Source organism: Meles meles, chromosome 3 (assembly GCF_922984935.1).
Source record: "Meles meles chromosome 3, mMelMel3.1 paternal haplotype, whole genome shotgun sequence".
Taxonomy (NCBI): domain Eukaryota; kingdom Metazoa; phylum Chordata; class Mammalia; order Carnivora; family Mustelidae; genus Meles; species Meles meles.
The window spans coordinates 18546553-18561505 of record NC_060068.1 but is presented as its reverse complement, the minus strand read 5'-3'; the positions used below and the strand labels follow the sequence as shown (position 1 = coordinate 18561505).

At 36.9% G+C, this 14953-nt stretch overlaps 1 pseudogene; it reads left to right on the top strand.

The window, feature by feature from the left end:
• Positions 1-13346: 13346 nt before the first annotated feature.
• Positions 13347-14263, top strand: LOC123939147 (annotated as a pseudogene).
• Positions 14264-14953: the final 690 nt, after the last annotated feature.

The window sequence follows — 14953 nt, the reverse complement described above, 5'->3', positions numbered from 1 at the left end:
AAGCAGGTCCTCCACTGAGCAGGGAGTCCAGTGCAGGCTCAATTCCAGGATCCTGGGATCATGACGTGAGCCAAAGGCAGCCGCCTAACTGAATAAGCCACCCAGAAGCCCAAAAGGTAACATGCATTTATCTCAACATTATCCTAGAAGCAGCGACCATGCATAGGGGTAGTAATTATCTCTGAAAACAAATGAACAAAAATATTAGCTTTTCCAAAACAAGCAAAATCAATCATTGTGTATGATATAAATTATCTAGAATATAGTTGGATTTTACTGGGAAACCGTAAGAATGATTAGAAAGTGTAGGAGACACCCAATTAATATAGAAAAATGACAGACCCTAGAGAGTTAGAAATTCTACTTTATGGTTACAAATGTACCAAAACTTACACGTCTTGAACATAAATTCGTCAAGAAATTTGTAGTATTTATATATGGTCAATTTTTCCCTGGAACTTTGTGAAGGAGGAGGTAAGTAAATGTATTATGTTTCTACAAGTTAAGGACGATTATAGAGTATAGGATAGAACATACAATTGTAACTCCATTCCAATGGACTCCATAAAAGTTGTGGAATTCTAATTCAAATTATAATTTTTCTAGGGTCCTTTTGGGGGTATTCATTTGAATTTGAAGTGCAGGGATATCATGATGAAGCTACATACACAAATAACACGTTTCCATGAATAATTATCATGTTCTAATATGCACCCTTAACCCACTACCCAGTGCACATTTTTAAAATCTGCTACATCACATCCTTGAATACCTGTCTCTAACAATATGAGTTTGCTTGCTTGCTTTCTCTCTTTCTTTCTTTTCTTCTTTCTTTAAAATGTAGGCCTCTTTCAATATGTGTATTATTCCATAATATAGTCTTAAACATTTAACGACAATTTCTTAATTTAATAAAATACTCAATGCTAAAAGTTCAATGATTCGTGTACATATATGTACAAATCATAATCCAGAAGAAATGCATCTAGTTAATTTAATACATTTTAAGTCTCTTTTAGTATATACATTATCCTCCTCACTTAAAAATAGTATTATCTGTTAAAGAAGCTGAGTTATTTATTCTATAGAATAACATTCACCCTAGATTTTTCTGGTTTAATATCCATATTGTTAAGGAGCAAGAACTTTGTTTATTGCTTGTGGATTATTCCAAGTAATATAAGAGAGAAATCAGCAACATGAACTTACTGTTAGTTAGCAGAATATATTGTAAAATGCTGTTATAAGTGAAGAGTATAGTTCTCATGTAATAAATAAACAAACAGTACAGAGGATCAGAATTCAAAGCCCTGAAGATAACACAAATGAATTTAACACAAAAGAAGGGAAGGCTACACAAAAAAATGATGATAACAGTGTGTTATTGAAAAGCATAACCAGGAAAATTGGTGAGTCAATCTGGAATAAAAAAAAATTCAGATTCTACAATTAACACCAAATTCCCAAATTAACTTCAAATAGGTTAAACTTCAAAATTTTCACTCTGAAATCATAAAAGTACTAGAAAAATATAGATATTTTTGTTTTATTATTTTCTGAAAAGGGGAGTCATCTTTTCTTAACATGACACATAAAAGAAACCCTACAAAATCTACTTAAAGTATTTTGAAATTTAAGAAATGAACTTTTAGTTCTGGGTGCAATTGTAAATGGGATTGACTCCTTAATTTCTCTTTCTTCTGTCTTTTTGTTGGTGTACAGAAATGCAACTGGTTTCTGTGCATTGATTTAATATCCTGACACTTTACTGAATTCCTGTACAAGTTCTAACAGCTATAAGATACCTAGGAATAAACCTAACCAAAGAGGCTAAGAATCTATATGCAGAAAACTATAAAGTACTCATGAAAGAAATTGAGGAAGACACAAAGAAATGGAAAAATGTTCCATGATCCTGGATTGGAAGAATAAATATTGTGAAAATGTCCATGCTACCTAAAGCAATCTGCACATTTAAGGCAATCCCTATCAAAATACCATCCATTTTTTCCAAAGAAATGGAACAAATAATCCTCAAATTTATATGGAACCAGAAAAGACCTCAAATAGCCAAAGGAATATTGAAAAAGAAAGCCAAAGTTGGTGGCATCACAATTCCGGACTTCAAGCTCTATTACAAAGCTGTCATCATCAAGACAGCATGGTACTGGCACAAAAACAGACATATAGATCAATGGAACAGAATAGAGAGCCCAGAAATCGACCCTCAACTCTAGGGTCAACTAATCTTCGACAAAGCAGGAAAGAATGTCCAATGGAAAAAAGACAGCCTCTTCAATAAATGGTGCTGGGAAAATTGGACAGCCACATGCAGAAAAATGAAATTGGACCATTTCCTTACACCACACACGAAAATAGACTCCAAATGGATGAAGGACCTCAATGTGAGAAAGGAATCCATCCAAATCCTTGAGGAGAATGCAGGCAGCAACCTCTTCGACCTCAGCCGCAGCAACATCTTCCTAGGAACAACGGCAAAGGCAAGGGAAGCAAGGGCAAAAATGAACTGTTGGGATTTCATCAAGATCAAAAGCTTTTGCACAGCAAAGGAAACAGTTAACAAAACCAAAGACAACTGACAGAATGGGAGAAGATATTTGCAAACGACATATCAGATAAAGGACTAGTATCCAAATTCTATAAGGAACTTAGTAAACTGAACACCCAAAGAACAAACAATCCAATCAAGAAATGGGCAGAGGACATGAACAGACATTTCTGCAAAGAAGACATCCAGATGGCCAATAGACACATGAAAAAGTGCTCCACATCACTCGGCATCAGGGAAATAGAAATCAAAACCACAATGAGATATCACCTCACACCAGTCAGAATGGCTAAAATGAACAAGTCAGGAAATGACAGATGCTGGCGAGGATGCGGAGAAAGGGGAACCCTCCTCCACTGTTGGTGGGAATGCAAGCTGGTGCAACCACTCTGGAAAACAGCATGGAGGTTCCTCAAAATATTGAAAATAGAACTACCCTATGACCCAGCAATTGCACTACTGGGTATTTACCCTAAAGATACAAACGTAGTGATCCGAAGGGGCACGTGCACCCGAATGTTTATAGCAGCAATGTCGATAATAGCTAAACTATGGAAAGAACCTAGATGTCCATCAACAGATGAATGGATAAAGAAGAGGTGGTATATATACACAATGGAATACTATGCAGTCATCAAAAGAAATGAAATTTTGCCATTTGCAATTACGTGGATGGAACTAGAGGGTATCATGCTTAGTGAAATAAGTCAATCAGAGAAAGACAACCATCATATGATCTCCCTGATATGAGGACATGGAGATGCAACATGGGGGGTTAGGGAGATAGGAGAAGAATAAATGGCACTCAATGGGATTGGGAGGGAGACAAATCATCAGTGACTCTTAATCTCACAAAACAAACTGAGGGTTTCTGGGGGGAGGGGGTGTTGGGATAGGGGGAGTGGGGTCATTGACATTGGGGAGGGTATGTTCTGTGGTGAGTGCTGTGAAGTGTGCAAACCTGGCGATCCACAGACCTGTACCCCTGGGGATAAAAATACATTATATGTTTATAAAAAATAAGAAATAAATAAAAAATTAAAAAAATTAATGACAATTGATATGTCTCATCATCTAGAAGAAAAGAATATTTTATGTGAATATCTTTTTCTTTAGTTTCATAGGCATGACTTGGTGAAAGAATTCTTCACAGTCTAAAACACACACTTCAAATGGTTGCTTAGTCTGCTGAGTCCTCTGAGGTCAAAAGAAATTATAGTGACTTCATGAGTTTAATTCAACTTACATTTAAAAAAGAAAACATGGGATTAGTCTCAAACATATTATTTAAGGAAATACATTTCATTTTGATGATTATGTAGATTGAATTCTCTTATGCTTCTGATTTGTGCATAACTCAGTTGGGACTATTTCAGAGATAGCTTTACAATTAATATATTTCTTTTTTTTTAAAGATTTTATTTATTTATTTGACAGATAGAGATCACAAGTAGGGAGAGAGGCAGGCAGAGAGAGAGAGAGAGGAGGAAGCAGGCTCCCTGCCAAGCAGAGAGCCCAATGCGGGGCTCAATCCCAGGACCCTGGGATCATGACCTGAGTGAAAGGCAGAGGCTTTAACCCACTGAGCCACCCAGGTGCCCCACAATTAACATATTTCTTAAATGATCTATAAAAAGAGCATGGGTGTAAGTATTTGAGATTTTTTTGGTCATATTAAATTTGAATCATCACAGGTTTACAAGGACAATGGGTGTGGAAGTCATCTTGCCATAGTGTTATAGGATCTGAGTTTGATAGCAATATATACCTCCTTCTTAAAAAAGCATAACCTTGGAATAACCTTGTGTTCTTAATTGGGCTAGTGAACATGTATATTATTTCTTATTTAAATCTTAATATTTTACATTATGGTTATCACTAATTTTTACCCCAAAATATTTTTGAAATGATAAATGTGTGTAATATAGGTAAAGGATTTCAGAAAATAAAAATACATGGTGAGAATTTTATGCAGTTCTATTACAATAAAGTATTAAGTAAGTTGTATGGTTTCAAACAAGTCCTGGTTTTTATTAATAATATCATTCTGATATTTACTTTATCACTGCCTAGTATTATGAAGTAGGGAGCAGAGTTTCTATATGCTTGGCTTTAATTCTTACTCATTTCTTTAGTTTCTATCTGCTGACATGATTTATCTGAGAATTTTAATTAAACAAATGGACATTAAATATTTTAATAAAGTAGAATTTAATATTCAGGGAACATTGGAGAACGGTATGGAAATACATGTCAGGAGAGATAAAGATCAGAAGTTATAATGATATTAACTACAAATATGCTTCTATGTTTGATAAAGATGTTTAGTTATGAACTTTTAATTTTCCGTTTATGGATCTCATATTTCGTTCTCAAATATTTTATGATGTATCTAATATTAATATTGAAACTTTACACTTTCTAAAGGTTCTGATTTGGATCAAACACACTTTGTTTATTTATTTATTATTCATTAATGTATTCATTCCCCAGTGCCTTTGTCCTGATAGCTCTGGGATGATTCAAAGTCAATGTAATGCCAAATAAATCTCAAATGTGTACATCTATATGATATTTCCAGAAATCCTTTACATAATATCTGCACGACTCAGGCAGGTCAGAACTATCTGAAGTAAAATACACGGGCATATAAGAAAAAATACATATAATTCAGTCTGCATAATCATTGATATAAAACACTTTCATTAAAATATAGTTTCTGAGACTACTGGAAGGTTTTACTTGTAAACATGAATACATGGATCAAGGCACTGCAATTATCTTCTAACTCATTTCAGTGGAATCAGTAGGCTAAACACTTATTTGATGGCTCAGAGTTTTTTACTGTGAATGATAGTTCTTTGCCATCACCATGCCATGTCTGAGAGTGGGAAGAAAAAAAAAAAAAACAGATCTAACCTTGAAAGCAATTTTCCCACTAGATCCACAGACACATAAATTGTATTTCACCAGGACCGGGGCAGCTCAGTAAGTTAAATGCCTGCTTTCGGGTCAGGCCATGATCCCAAGACCCTGGCATTGATCCCCAAGTCTGGCTCTCTGCTCAGTGGGGAGTCAGCTTCTCCCTCCCCCTCTGCTCTCCACACCCACCCCTCATGCTCGCTCTCACTCTCTCATAAATAAATGAATAAAATCTTAAATAAAATAGAACTGGGTTGCACTACGACAACTATTGAAGGGTTTGAGCAATGAAGGGCATGCCTCCGTTCCGAATCCACCTTCATTTATGCAGAAGGGTAATCAGGAAAAGAGAATAATAACAGTAAAAACAACACCAAAAGGAAGTATTTTTTAAATTTTTTTATTTGTTTATTTACAGCATAACAGTGTTCATTGTTTTGGCATAACACCCAGTGCTCCATGCAGTACGTGCCCTCGCTATTACCCACCACCTGGTTCCTCAACCTCCCACCCCTCCCCCCGCCCCTTCAAAACCCTCTGGTTGTTTTTCAGAGTCCATAGTCTCTCATGGTTCATCTCCCCTTCCAGTTTCCCTCAACTCCCTCTCCTCTCCATCTCCCCATGTCCTCCGTGTTATTTGTTATGCTCCACAAATAAGTGAAACCATATGATACTTGACTCTCTCTGCTTGACTTACTTCGCTCAGCATAATCTCCTCCAGTCCCGTCCATGTTGCTACAAAAGCTGGGTATTCATCCTTTCTGATGGAGGCATAATACTCCATCGTGTATATGTACCACATCTTCCTTATCCATTCATCCGTTGAAGGGCATCTTGGTTCTTTCCACAGTTTGGCGACCGTAGCCATTGCTGCAATAAACATCGGGGTACAGATGGCCCTTCTTTTCACTACATCTGTACCTTTGGGGTAAATACCCATCAGTGCAATTGCAGGGTCATAGGGAAGCTCTATTCTTAATTTCTTCAGGAGTCTCCACACTGTTCTCCAAAGTGGCTGCACTAACTTGCATTCCCACAAACAGTGGAAGAGGGTTCCCCTTTCTCCACATCCTCTCCAACACACGTTGTTTCCTGTCTTGCTAATTTTGGCCATTCTAACTGGTGTCAGGTGGTATCTCAATGTGGTTTTAATTTGAATCTCCCTGATGGCTAGTGATGATGAACATTTTTTCACGTGTCTGATAGTCATTTGTATGTCTTCATTGGAGAAGTGTCTGTTCATATCTTCTGCCCATTTTTCGATATGATTATCTGTTTTGTGTGTGTTGAGTTTGAGAAGTTCTTTATAGATCCTGGATATCAACCTTTTGTCTGTACTGTCATTTGCAAATATCAAAAAGAAGTATTTTTTGGGTGTTCTGTGCCAGGCAATATTGTGAATTGCTTGCCTACACTTATTAATTTAATTATCCAAAATCATCCTCAGCTCTATGTACCATCACCATTCACAATAGAAAAGTGGGAGCAAACCTCAGAAAAAAAGAAAACAAACAATTCTGATTATCCTATTTATGTTGGTAAGCCATTCTTCCTTAGTCCCATTCCATCAGCACATTCCACTTTGACTCTCTTGCTAAATGTTGGAAAACGGAGGACACACACCCATTTTTATAACACGGGAAGGTTTTGTTTTGTCTGTTTTGTTTTGTTTTCTTTTGAGCCAGACTCTGAGCTTTTCATAACAATCCTAAGTAGTTTACATTTGTTACTTATAATACATTTAAAATAGTTTTTGTGAACAATATCAAGTTCAAATAAAAAAAAACAAATACCATCATTACTAAAAGTATTTGATCTAAATTTAGATGTTGAATTATCTTTTTTATTGTGTTATGTTAGTCACCATACAATACATCATTAGTCTTTTTTTTTTTTAAGACTTTATTTATTTGTTTGACGGACAGAGAGAGAGAGAGAGAGATCACAAGTAGGCAGAGAGCAAGCAGAGGGGGAGGGGGAAGAAGCCTCCCTGCTTAGCAGAGAGCTCAATGCAGGGCTTAATCCCAGGACCCTGAGATCATCACTTGAGCCTAAGGCAGAGGTTTAACCCAGTGAGCACCAGGTGCCCCACATCATCAGTTTCCGATGTAGTGTTCAATGAGTCATTGTTTGTGTATAGCACCTATTGCTCCATGCAATATGTGCCCTCCTTTTTTTTTTTTTTTTTAGATTTATTTATTTGACAGACAGAGATTACAAGTAGGCAGAGAGGCAGGCAGAGAGAGAGAGAGGAGGAAGCAGGCTCCCAGCCAAGCAGAGAGCCCGATGCGGGGCTCGATCCCAGGACCCTGGGATCATGACCTGAGCTGAAGGCAGAGGCTTTAACCTGCTGAGCCACCCAGGCGCCCCCAATATGTGCCCTCCTTAATAGCCACCACTAGACTCACCCACCCTCCCACCCTCCTCCCTTCTAACACTCTGAGTTTGTCTTTTGGAGGGGGATAGGAACCATGAGAGACTGTGGACTCCAGGAATGATCTTAAAGGTAGTAAAGACATCAGCTTTAGGGACGTTGGCTTGTACAGACCCTTCCAAAGATCCTATCTTAACTGAACGTTGTATTTTTTTTTTCTTAAAGAAAGCACCAAAGACTGTCCATTTCAGGATTCTGAAATTATAGTTTTGTCCCATGATAGTCTTAAGTTATTTCCAGCAATGACTAACCTTGATGTAAGTGTTGATGACTTATGGGATTCAAACTTTATTTAAAAGCTGAGATCTGAATTACATAATTCCTTTTTGTCCCCTCTGAGGACAAGCAGGTGTGATTTATTGCTGACATTTTCTTTGGGGAGAAAGCCTTTTCACAACTAAGTCATTTTATAGGAAAGTAAGAGTCACTAAATTTTTTTTTCCATTTTATTTATTTTTTCAGCGTAACAGTATTCATTCTTTTTGCACAACACCCATTGCTCCATGCAAAACGTGCCCTCCCCATTACCCACCACCTGTTCCCCCAACCTCCCACCCCTGACCCTTCAAAACCCTCAGGTTGTTTTTCAGAGTCCATAGTCTCTTATGGTTCGCCTCCCCTTCCAAATTTTTTTTTTAATAAACATATAATGTATTTTTATCCCAGGGGTACAGGTCTGTGAATACAATAAAGTGTTTTATAAGTTCTATGTTTTCAGATGAGTCCTGGTTATTATTAATACTTTCATTTTGATATTTACCTTCTCACTGCCTAATAATATTTAAGGAGATGACATAGTTTCTATACGTTAGGCTTTCATTCCTACTCATTTCTTTATTTTCTATCTGTGGATATGATTATCTGACACTTTTGAATTAAAAAATGGATATTAAATATTTTAATAAAGTAGAATTTAAAATTCAGGGGAAGTTGGGGGATGATAATGTGGGAATATGTGTCAGCTGTGATAAAAATTAGAAGAGGTTTTATTATGATGAAAATAACTACAAATATAATTGCTTATTAGTTAAATTTGTTTTGGTGTAAGTGTTCAACTTTCAGTTTATGGATCTCCTATTTAATTTGTTCTTAAATCTTCCATGATGATTCTAAATTTTAATATTGGTACTTCTTTCTTACCAAAATTTCTGGTTTTGGATTACACATACTTAATATAGTATTGTTCTTAGAAGTGTTTAAGATAGTGCTATCCGTAATTACTTTGCTCATATTGGATTTCCAAGCCATTGCTTAATACACCAGTGGTATATTGTAATTATATTTATTTAGGATTGAGAATTGTAAGTTTTAAATTAGTGAACATAATATCATACAAGCTGTCATTCCTCAATGTTTACTTTTTATTAAAGGGAATTGAGCCACTCATTAGGAATTTTAACTGTATGTAGAAATTTATCCTGGAAGTTGTAGTAGGATTCTGGGAGTAATGTTTTTTTTTTTCTTTTGGGGAAAGAAGATGCATGATATATTTTATGTGCCTCTAATTGCAACTCCAACTTTGGCACACATTCCTCATCTATCAGGAGAAATATTTTCTTGATGTATAACACATTAAATGTTGCATAGCTTAAAATTAACTTCTTCATATTTATGGAAATGTTTTTACAGCATTCAATGTTTTTAGTATTTAGCATAGTATTATTTTTTGGAAACAGAACTGGCAAAAAACCTGATTAGAAAATATGTATATGTTTTACAAAGGCCTAAGTATTCTGTAATTATTGAAATGTTTTGTATTCATACTTTATTACTGCTGTTATAGACTAAAGTTGAGTGATTTAACATTGGGGAGAACTTCTTACAGCATTCAATGGTTCACGTGCATACCACAGTATTATCCTTGGATTCAGAGATGGAAGGAAGCTGGAATAAAGAACTCTTTTTATGCTTAACAAATGGCCTAAGCATTCTGTACTTTTCCAAAAGAAAGTAAGACGAGGAAACATGTATTTTTCAAACTGGACAGAAATTTAAATTACTTTTAGGATGCCCATAAAAACACTGGGAAATTGGCCACAAATTGGACAATCTGGAAGAAATGGATGCATTCCTAGAGACATATAAACTACCACAACTGAACCAGGAAGAAATAGAAAACCTGAACAGGCCCATAACCAGTAAGGAGATTGAAACAGTCATCAAAAATCTCCAAACAAACAAAAGCCCAGGGCCAGACGGCTTCCCAGGGGAATTCTACCAAACATTTAAAGAAGAACTCATTCCTATTCTCCTGAAACTGTTCCAAAAAATAGAAATGGAAGGAAAACTTCCAAACTCATTTTATGAGGCCAGCATCACCTTGATCCCAAAACCAGACAAGGATCCCACCAAAAAAGAGAACTACAGACCAATATCCTTGATGAACACAGACGCAAAAATTCTCGCCAAAATACTAGCCAATAGGATTCAACAGTACATTAAAAGGATTATTCACCACGATCAAGTGGGATTTATTCCAGGGCTGCAGGGTTGGTTCAACATCCGCAAATCAATCAATGTGATAGAACACATTAATAAAAGAAAGAACAAGAACCATATGATACTCTCAATAGATGCTGAAAAAGCATTTGACAAAGTACAGCATCCCTTCCTGATCAAAACTCTTCAAAGTGTAGGGATAGAGGGCACATACCTCAATATTATCAAAGCCATCTATGAAAAACCCACCGCAAATATCATTCTCAATGGAGAAAAACTGAAAGCTTTTCCGTTAAGGTCAGGAACACGGCAGGGATGTCCATTATCACCACTGCTATTCAACATAGTACTAGAAGTCCTAGCCTCAGCAATCAGACAACAAAAAGAAATTAAAGGCATCCAAATTGGTAAAGAAGAAGTCAAACTATCACTCTTCACAGATGATATGATACTATATGTGGAAAACCCAAAAGACTCCACTCCAAAACTGCTAGAACTTGTTCAGGAATTCAGTAAAGTGTCAGGATATAAAATCAATGCACAGAAATCAGTTGCATTTCTGTACACCAACAACAAGACTGAAGAAAGAGAAATTAAGGAGTCAATCCCATTTACAATTGTACCCAAAACTATAAGATACCTAGGAATAAACCTAACCAAAGAGACTAAGAATCTATACACAGAAAATTATAAAGTACTCATGAAAGAAATTGAGGAAGACACAAAAAAATGGAAAAATGTTCCATGCTCCTGGATTGGAAGAATAAATATTGTGAAAATGTCTATGCTACCTAAAGCAATCTACACATTTAATGCAATCCCTATCAAAATACCATCCATTTTTTTCAAAGAAATGGAACAAATAATCCTAAAATTTATATGGAACCAGAAAAGACCTCGAATAGCCAAAGGAATATTGAAGAACAAAGCCAAAGTTGGTGGCATTACAATTCCGGACTTCAAGCTCTATTACAAAGCTGTCATCATCAAGACAGCATGGTACTGGCACAAAAACAGACACATAGATCAGTGGAACAGAATAGAGAGCCCAGAAATCGACCCTCAGCTCTATGGTCAACTAATCTTCGACAAAGCAGGAAACAATGTCCAATGGAAAAAAGACAGCCTCTTCAATAAATGGTGCTGGGAAAATTGGACAGCCACATGCAGAAAAATGAAATTGGACCACTTCCTTACACCACACACAAAAATAGACTCCAAATGGATGAAGGACCTCAATGTGAGAAAGGAATCCATCAAAATCCTTGAGGAGAATGCAGGCAGCAACCTCTTCGACCTCAGCCGTAGCAACATCTTCCTAGGAACAACGGCAAAGGCAAGGGAAGCAAGGGCAAAAATGAACTGTTGGGATTTCATCAAGATCAAAAGCTTTTGCACAGCAAAGGAAACAGTTAACAAAACCAAAAGACAACTGACAGAATGGGAGAAGATATTTGCAAACGACATATCAGATAAAGGGCTAGTATCCAAAATCTATAAGGAACTTAGCAAACTCAACACCCAAAGAACAAACAATCCAATCAAGAAATGGGCAGAGGACATGAACAGACATTTCTGCAAAGAAGACATCCAGATGGCCAACAGACACATGAAAAAGTGCTCCACGTCACTCGGCATCAGGGAAATACAAATCAAAACCACAATGAGATATCACCTCACACCAGTCAGAATGGCTAAAATTAACAAGTCAGGAAATGACAGATGCTGGCGAGGATGTGGAGAAAGGGGAACCCTCCTCCACTGTTGGTGGGAATGCAAGCTGGTGCAACCACTCTGGAAAACAGCATGGAGGTTCCTCAAAATGTTGAAAATAGAACTACCCTATGACCCAGCAATTGCACTACTGGGTATTTACCCTAAAGATACAAACATAGTGATCCGAAGGGGCACGTGTACCCGAATGTTTATAGCAGCAATGTCTACAATAGCCAGACTATGGAAAGAACCTAGATGTCCATCAACAGATGAATGGATAAAGAAGATGTGGTATATATACACAATGGAATACTATGCAGCCATCAAAAGAAATGAAATCTTGCCATTTGTGACGACGTGGATGGAACTAGAGCGTATCATGCTTAGTGAAATAAGTCAATCGGAGAAAGACAACTATCATATGATCTCCCTGATATGAGGACATGGAGAAGCAACATGGGGGGGTAGGAGATAGGAGAAGAATAAATGAAACAAGATGGGATTGGGAGGGAGACAAACCATAAATGACTCTTAATCTCACAAAACAAACTGGGGGTTGCTGCGGGGAGGTGGGATTGGGGGAGGGGGAGCGGGCTATGGACATTGGGGAGGGGAAGCGAACCATAAGAGACTATGGACTCTGAAAAACAACCTGAGGGTTTTGAAGGGTCAGGGGTGGGAGGTTGGGGCAACCTGAGGTTTTTGAAGGGTCAGGGGTGGGAGGTTGGGGGAACAGGTGGTGGGTAATGGAGAGGGCACGTTTTGCATGGAGCACTGGGTGTTGTGCAAAAAGAATGAATACTGTTACGCTGAAAAAATAAATAAAATGAAACTCAAAAAAAATAAAAAATAAAAAAAAAATAAAAACAAAAACAAAAAAACAAAAAAAAAAAACCACTGGGAAATTGATTGGGATTAATTCATCTAGTGATCAAAAGAGAAAAAAAAAGTGAAGGCTAAGGGAAATTGAGCAACCTTACATTCTCTAAAATGTGCCCTGTGTGTAACGATTTTGACTAAACTCTGATTTTGACTAAACTCTGATCATACAGGACTTACTCTCTGAAAGTTACTGTAATAAGATAATTTGTTTTCCCCTCATCTAAGGAAGAAAATAGAAGTGGCGTACGGTCTTGAAATTTCATTTGGCTGAGAAAATGCTATGGAGGCAATAAAAGCATGTAGTAATAATCACTTTCTTTTTCCTTAAAGGATTTTCATGGAATCTCGGGATATGATCTGTTCTGATGTGTTTCAGTTTAAACTATGAAGACGGGAAACCAATGTGTAGAAACAGATTTTATACTTTCTGGTCTTTTCCAATATGGTCAAATGGACACTTTCCTCTTTGTTGCCATTGTAACCCTCTTTTCAGTGGCTCTGGTGGGGAATATCATACTGGTCCTTCTCATTCAGTTGGACATCATACTCCACACTCCAATGTCCTACTCAGTCAGCTCTCCTTTATTGACATGATGTACATCTCCACCACCGTGCCCAAGATGACCACTGACTTCCTGACAAAGAGTAAGATCATTACATTTTTAGGTTGTGAAATTCAAGCATTTGTATTCTTGACACTTGGTGGAACTGAAGCCCTTCTCCTTGGTTTCATGTCCTATGATTGATATGTAGCCATCTGTCACCCTTTACACTATCCTGTACTTATGAGCAAGAATATCTGTTGGTTCATGGTCACATGCACATGGGGCAGTAGCTCTATCAATGCTTTAGTGCATACGTTGTATGCTTTTCAACTTCCATTTTGTAGGTCTCGAATTGTTAACCACCTTTTCTGTGAAGTTCCATCTCTGGTACCACTGGTGTGTCAGGATACTTCCCAGTATGAGCATACAATCCTCCTAAGTGGGTTTATCATTCTGCTGCTACCATTCATGGCCATTCTAGCTTCCTATGTCCGTATACTTACTGTGGTGTTCCAGGTGAGCTCAGGTAAAGGACAGACAAAAGCTATCTCCACTTGTTCCTCTCACCTAATTGTGGCAAGCCTATTTTATATGACTACCCTCTCCACCTATGCAAGGCCACACTCCTTGCATTCTCCAGAACAGGATAAGGCAGTGGCAGTGTTTTACACCATCATCACACCTCTTCTGAATCCATTCATCTACAGCCTGAGAAATAAAGAGGTTACTGGTGCCCTGAAAAGACTGTTGGCATAATTGATATTTGTACAGGATATGTCACTTTAGGAACCCCTTATTGATTGAGATTGACCAATATAGATCACTTTACCTAGAATACTGTTTGGAATATGTTAATCTAAAGGATATTTATGCAATAAATTGATAAATATATTGATTCTTGCTCATTTCAGGATGGCTTAATCATAGTTATTGAAGCTACATGCTTTTCCAAATTGAAACCTCGAAAAAATGGTGTTATTGTCAACAGTATTTGGCTTCTGGGAATACATTTCAACTGTTAACTCAATGTTTGCATCTTGAATCATGTATTTTGTAATGTCCTCCTTAATGTCTGAATGTAGTGAGTAGGAAATATACTATACTCAAGCACGTGATATTAAAAGTATAATAAGGAAACTGTAATATATGTCACTGTAAGTAGTTCACTCATGTCTACATTCATTCAAAAGTGATGTACGGTTATGTCTGTTGTGCTAGTATAGACACTGGTGATGTGGCAGTAAACAATGATAAAAACTGACAGAATGCTCTGATCTCATTAAGATTTCATTCCATTGCAGGGGGACATAATAAAATAAAATAAAATAAAATAAAACAAAATAAAATAAAACAACATAAAGTAAGATAGGATAAAATAAGATAAAACAAAACAGACTTGAAAAATCTGGAGTACACCAACCAGTAGTAACTATTAGGGGCAAAAAA